Genomic DNA, 5804 nt, shown 5'->3' with positions numbered 1-5804 from the left:
GGTGTTCAAGGCCAGATTGATGGGGCCCTGGGCAGCCCAATCTAGTATTAAATGGGAAGGTTGGTGGCCCTGCATGTGGCGGGGGGGTGGAGATTCATGATCCTTGAGGTCCCTTCCAACGCTGGCCATTCTGTGATTAGATGATCTTATCGATCTTCACCAACATTAATTATTCTATTCTTATATGATTCTAACTCTCTCATTCCTCACAAAATAATCGGGGGAAGAAAGCCTTAAGCAAAGTATACTTACATTCTTCTAGAGAATAATCTATACAAAGGAAGATATAATTTTCCAGGCCCAGTTAGCACATTTATTGGTCCTCGCACTGCTCTATGAAGTATACTCTAAAAGTACCATTTCTGCTCTTTTTTTCTTGTGTTCTCAGACTCCCTCTTCCACAAAGAATTGGTTTTGCTACAAATCCTTTGTCATTATGAGACTTCAGCCAAGTCTGGTGTCTCAGTCAAAGCTGAACATTCCATTTTGAATCCTCAGATTAGTCTTCACTTCCCTGGTTGTAGAAAGGAGGATTTTTAACAGTTAAGCTATGCACTTACCTCTAGTAAGGGAATTATCTCCTGAATGGAACTGGTTTCCTAAAGCTTTTCTTTCTTACCTCTCTGCTAGCAGATTTTGAAATAGAATTGAGAGACGCTCCATGGCATCCATTGACAGTAGGACACAGAGAGGGCATCTAAGGATGTGAAAAAGGGAATAAAGTTTAGATGCCATACACTGCAAACTAAACTTTTATCATCATGTTCCACATATTTCTGTCGCACACCACCCTTACTGTCTGCAGTTTAAGTCCCATTTCAGTTCACTCCATGTTATTTGCATATCTAACCCCCATATTTTAAATATATATTTTTTAATATTGTTTTATCAGTTACATCTGAGTGCCCCTGAAAACTACTTTTGGCATACATAGAAACAGAATATTTTCCGAAAGCCCCAACCATTGCCATGCTATGTAATACTTTAAATGCAGGCTGGCTAGCTAAGTATCACTTTAAATTTATTTATCATCTTTCGTTGTCCTTCTTAGGACTATAATATTCGGGCATAGAAAGGAATATTAATAATAAAATCTCTGTAAGTTCAGTATTAATTCTAGTTTCCTTTTTTGTGTTAGCATACTACCTACATCATAATATTGAATTTAATTGGTCAACTCACTCTACCAGTAGAATTTGACAACTGATGTGATCTATTGCCATGTTTAGCTTCCTTAATCACAGACATCTATTTTTCTACCACTGATCTTTACTCTGGATTATTCATAGAAGGATTTATAACTTATATGTTTCCTATACCTTTTTGTCCAAAAGACAACAAGGTAATTCAACCTCATTGTCAATAATAATATGGGATTTACATTACTAAAAATAAGCTAGTTACTAAAATTAAGTTAAATTTCAAGAAATCTTTTTGACATGTGGCCTGAGTGTAGGGTTTGGCAATCAGGCTTGCTAAACTTTAAACTGTCTCCCTCTGAGGGTAGTAATTCTGAGCAGATCTTTCAATTTTCCTGTTGTAGTATTTTCCTCTGTTAACTTATTTACTATGTGTGCCACTCAGAACTAATCAAGAGAACTAATCCTTGTAAAATTGTAGTTGGGATATCACTAAAAGAGGAAAGAAAGACTGGTATTTCCAGGGATTTTGATGTGATTACATTGAATTCTGGAGGGATAGGACTATGGGTTGCATAGTCCAACAATCTGGTCTTTGAGTGTGCTCAAGAAGGTGAAAACAAGGTATCTTCGGAACATTCATAGCTTTTCATTTCATTTATTTGTGGCTTTACTTAATCTTCTGGGAAACAAATGTTTCTTATCTATCTTTCAAGAGTTTCTTGCACTGAGAGAGTCAAGGTACTGAACACTGTAAAATAAATGTGCACAATAATTCCAATAGTGTCAAAATAAAATAACTGAAAAAAAGATGAAATAAATTATGTGAACATATGCACAGTGGCCACTTAGATAACATTAAGATAGCAAATGATCCAAAAACACCTGAAAAGATATAACTTGGAAGCAACTGATGTCAACACACATACACACATTCATTTACTTTGTGTGATGCAAAACACAAAATTAGGTCTTGACTGCCATCCAAAAATTCCCAACTTCATTGAAAATCACACACAATTAAAAATAAATAAATAATTAAGAATAGAGATTGTAGAGTCCCCAGTCACTAAACTTACTCAATGTTTCTAAACTTATGTTGTATTGATTTAATGATGCTATTAGTAATATCTGTAGAGAATGTACAAATATATGTAATTGCTATTTGGGACACTATCTCAGTAGAAAAAATACCTAATTCCACTAATTAACGCTACTTCTGTTTCTGTTAACAGTACACTGTATACATGTTAATAATGTTATTATCAGCAGCAATGAATTTTAATTAGCATTTATGTGTAGAAATGTAATTCAAAATAAACACATACATTCTGATCAGTTCATTTTATTAAATTAATTGCATAGTTATTTCCAGAGGAAAAAAATTATTTCTACGTATCAATTAACAGTGAAATCCACCATTCACTGCTTAAGTTAAAACCTCATACACGAATCAGGCATCTAGAGATCCTATCCCTAACTAATACCCCAAATCAGACTGTTGTATTCAACTCTGCTATGAGTACAAAATAGGAATTATAACTACATAGTATTCTGGCTCAGAGGGTGTACTCTACATGATAATGAAGTTAGGAAAAGTAAACTTGAAGAATAGAGAACGAAACAAAACAAAAGAAGTAGTAGATCCAGGGCCACCCAAGGAGTATAGAACATTTCAAGAAATTTAATCCAGATCTTATGAGAGCTCATTCATTGCTTTAGCTACAAAACGTTAGAGATATGACTGATCAGACATTGAATTTTTATAGAGACTTGAAATGTATAGCAGTTTCAGAGTGTAATTTGAGCATCCTTCCTGCATGAAACTACAGAAATTGGAAGGAGAGGCTTATGGAATTTGGAGAATTGGCAGTATCCTGGAATCCATCAGTCTACATTACTTTAGTTCTCTTAAGGGCATGTTGCAGTGACCAGTACAGAATAAAGTACTCTTTTCTCATACTGCAGGCATAAATGTTTGACAATATTCCTACATTTTGCAAACTGATTTGTAAGTAGATTAGAAACCTTATTAAAAAGCTAATAAAATGCATGTGAGCCATCTTTAAGGAAATTCCAGTTCAGTTCCTGAGTGGTAGATCAGACATAGCTGTGTTCTCTTATGATTCCTATATATTACACAATTTGTGAAATATTAATACTCTTCTCTGCAGATTCTGGAAGAAAACATAAAAATGTTCATAAAAATGTTAGGTACTTTGTAAAACCCATGAAACTGTCTAAAACCAATCCTCTCTCAATTTGAAGCACTGGTTATATTACATATATTAAAAACTGCATCTATTATAATTGAATTTACTGTGTTAGCAAACTATGTAATTTGCTCTGAAAGTAAGGTCTCCTATTTATTTCTGTGGAAACAACAGACACAGGGTATGACAGACACAAAGAGCACAAAAATACTGTTTAATAGGGCAAATTCTCAGCTACAAGACACCAGTAGTGTCAGACATGCTCTCTGCTGCCATCTATTAAACTGCAGACAAATGTAATGGAATACTGGTGGGAAAATTCAACCCCTACTCCAATCCCAGCAACATCCAGCTGTGATGACATGAATCAATGTAATACAATAGGAGGCACTACTTTTGGAGCATCCCTTATAAATTCAGCACTGCTGTTTCAAAAATATCACCAATATCAACAACAAAAAGCCTAAGATGTGATTAACTTCTCCCTCTCTACCAGAAGTTTGCTTGTTACTGACAAATTAGCAATCCTGATCAGTGTTTAATCCTCAGCATGCACACAGTAAACTCATTTAGCAATCCTGTGCATTTCACTGCTTGTGTTGTACACACAAGGACATAAATTGACAGCATGGACTTCTTTTTTGAAACGTGAAGTTTCAGTAACATTAACAGTCAGAAGGTTGTTAAGAGTAGACATATGGAAAAAAACCTGTGATTCCTCTCTGGGTGCAAGGGAAAACACAAAATGTCATAGTGCTATTAAGTACATTTAATAGCCAAGACACTCACCTTTTTGTCACTGTCAGTGTTGGAGAGTAAATCTAAATGGGCAGAGGAAGCTCTCACACATCATTAAAGAAATTGTCAGTAATCCCTTGAGTCCATCTGTGTTATAATTGGCACTGGTGGAGGAGGGAGATATGTCAGGTAGAAATATATTTGCACACCATCCTGAGATGGCAATAGTGGTAGTTAGCACTCTTTCAGACTTTTAAAACCGCTTTGGAAATCACTGAGAGGGGGAAATAAATAAGAAACAGTGAGATGGTATTTTTTACAGCTGCTGCTCATAGTATCGTGACATTTAAAGTGCATGTTAAAATCCATCAAGTACAGTAAAAACATAATTACGCCATTTATGTAACATGCATTATGTACCTAATAGGAGCACAGTTAGTCTACCAGTGTCTTGAATCTGTTATGGAAAAAATAGACCAGAATGCTTTGAAAAAATGCTGTTTCTAAGTTTATTATTCAATTAGCATGTGTGTTCTCCCTAAGTAAATTAAACCATCTGATGGGCACAAAATGTTTCTACTGCACATGTAGGGTATGCAATTTAATTCTTAACAAATTGCCTTTGCTTTTAAACTATGCTACTAGAATGATAAGAAAAAAATCTTATATTCTGTCATCACTCTTTAAATTTCACTAACTGGTACTTGGCTATATATTTGCCAAAATGTCTTTCACACATAAACAGTTTTGCTTTCAGTTTGTTCAATTAAAAGCATAAGTGTATTTGTCAAAGCCCTAATCCTATGCTCATACAAATCCTATAGAACAGATTTTAGCTAATTCTATAGCTTTTTCGTGTTTTTCCTTTGTTAAAGGTATTTTACATTTATTGACTGATATTTCACAAAATAATTGAAATACTACTAAATACTTAATGTCCTCTGCTTAAATATTTAGAGCTAGCAAAGCTAGTCCAACGTGGAGTAAAACACTCTTTTTCTTTCCTTAATAAATCTTCTTAAGATGCAGCTCTGAGGTAAATCCTGCTCCAAAGTTCCTTTAAGAAAGAGACCACTTCCAAAAACACAAAATGTCTTTGAAGCTCAAAAGATCATAGAATCACAGAACCATAGAATGGTTTGGGTTGGAAGGGACCTTTAAGATCATCAAGTTCCAACCACCTTGCTATAGGCAGAGACATCTCCCCCTAAACCAAATTGCTCCAAGCCCAATCCAGCCTGGCCTTGAGTGCATCCAAGAAGAGGTCATCCACAACCTCATTGGGCAACTTGTTCCAGTGTCTCATCACCCTCACAGTAAAGAATTTCTTCCTAATATCTAGTCTAAATCTTAGTCTAAGGCTAGTTTAAAGCAGTTCCCCCTTTTCTTGTCACTACCTGCCCTCTCAAAAAGTCCCTCCCCAGCTTTCCTGTAGGCCCCATTCAGGTGCTGAAAGGCTGCTATAAGGTCTCCTGAGAGCCTCCTCTTCTCCAGGATGAAGGGCCCCAACTCTCTCTCTCTGTCCTCGTAAGGGAGGTTATCCTCACACTATAAAATAGCCTTTATAAAATAATGGAAACTGAGAATAAAATGGAAAAAGTAATAACAAAATCCGAAATGCCTCCCCATGTTCTGTTATATCCCCCCCTAAATGGACTCCTTTCCACCAATAAATCCCATGTTGTTTAAAACAGCAGATTTCTCTGTTCCTAAG

General features: G+C 35.6%; 1 long non-coding RNA gene across 1 annotated transcript; it reads right to left on the bottom strand.

The window, feature by feature from the left end:
• Nucleotides 1–93: 93 nt before the first annotated feature.
• On the bottom strand, nucleotides 94–4634 carry LOC104917622. The gene is made up of 3 exons (XR_002111126.2): nucleotides 4142–4634; nucleotides 620–697; nucleotides 94–514 (listed from the first exon to the last, which is right to left on the bottom strand). It is a non-coding gene; the product is annotated as an uncharacterized LOC104917622 (long non-coding RNA).
• Between the last annotated feature and the right edge of the window lie 1170 nt (nucleotides 4635–5804).

The sequence above is a fragment of the Meleagris gallopavo genome, chromosome 1 (assembly GCF_000146605.3).
Source record: "Meleagris gallopavo isolate NT-WF06-2002-E0010 breed Aviagen turkey brand Nicholas breeding stock chromosome 1, Turkey_5.1, whole genome shotgun sequence".
Classification (NCBI taxonomy): domain Eukaryota; kingdom Metazoa; phylum Chordata; class Aves; order Galliformes; family Phasianidae; genus Meleagris; species Meleagris gallopavo.
This window is presented reverse-complemented; position numbering and strand designations above follow the sequence as displayed.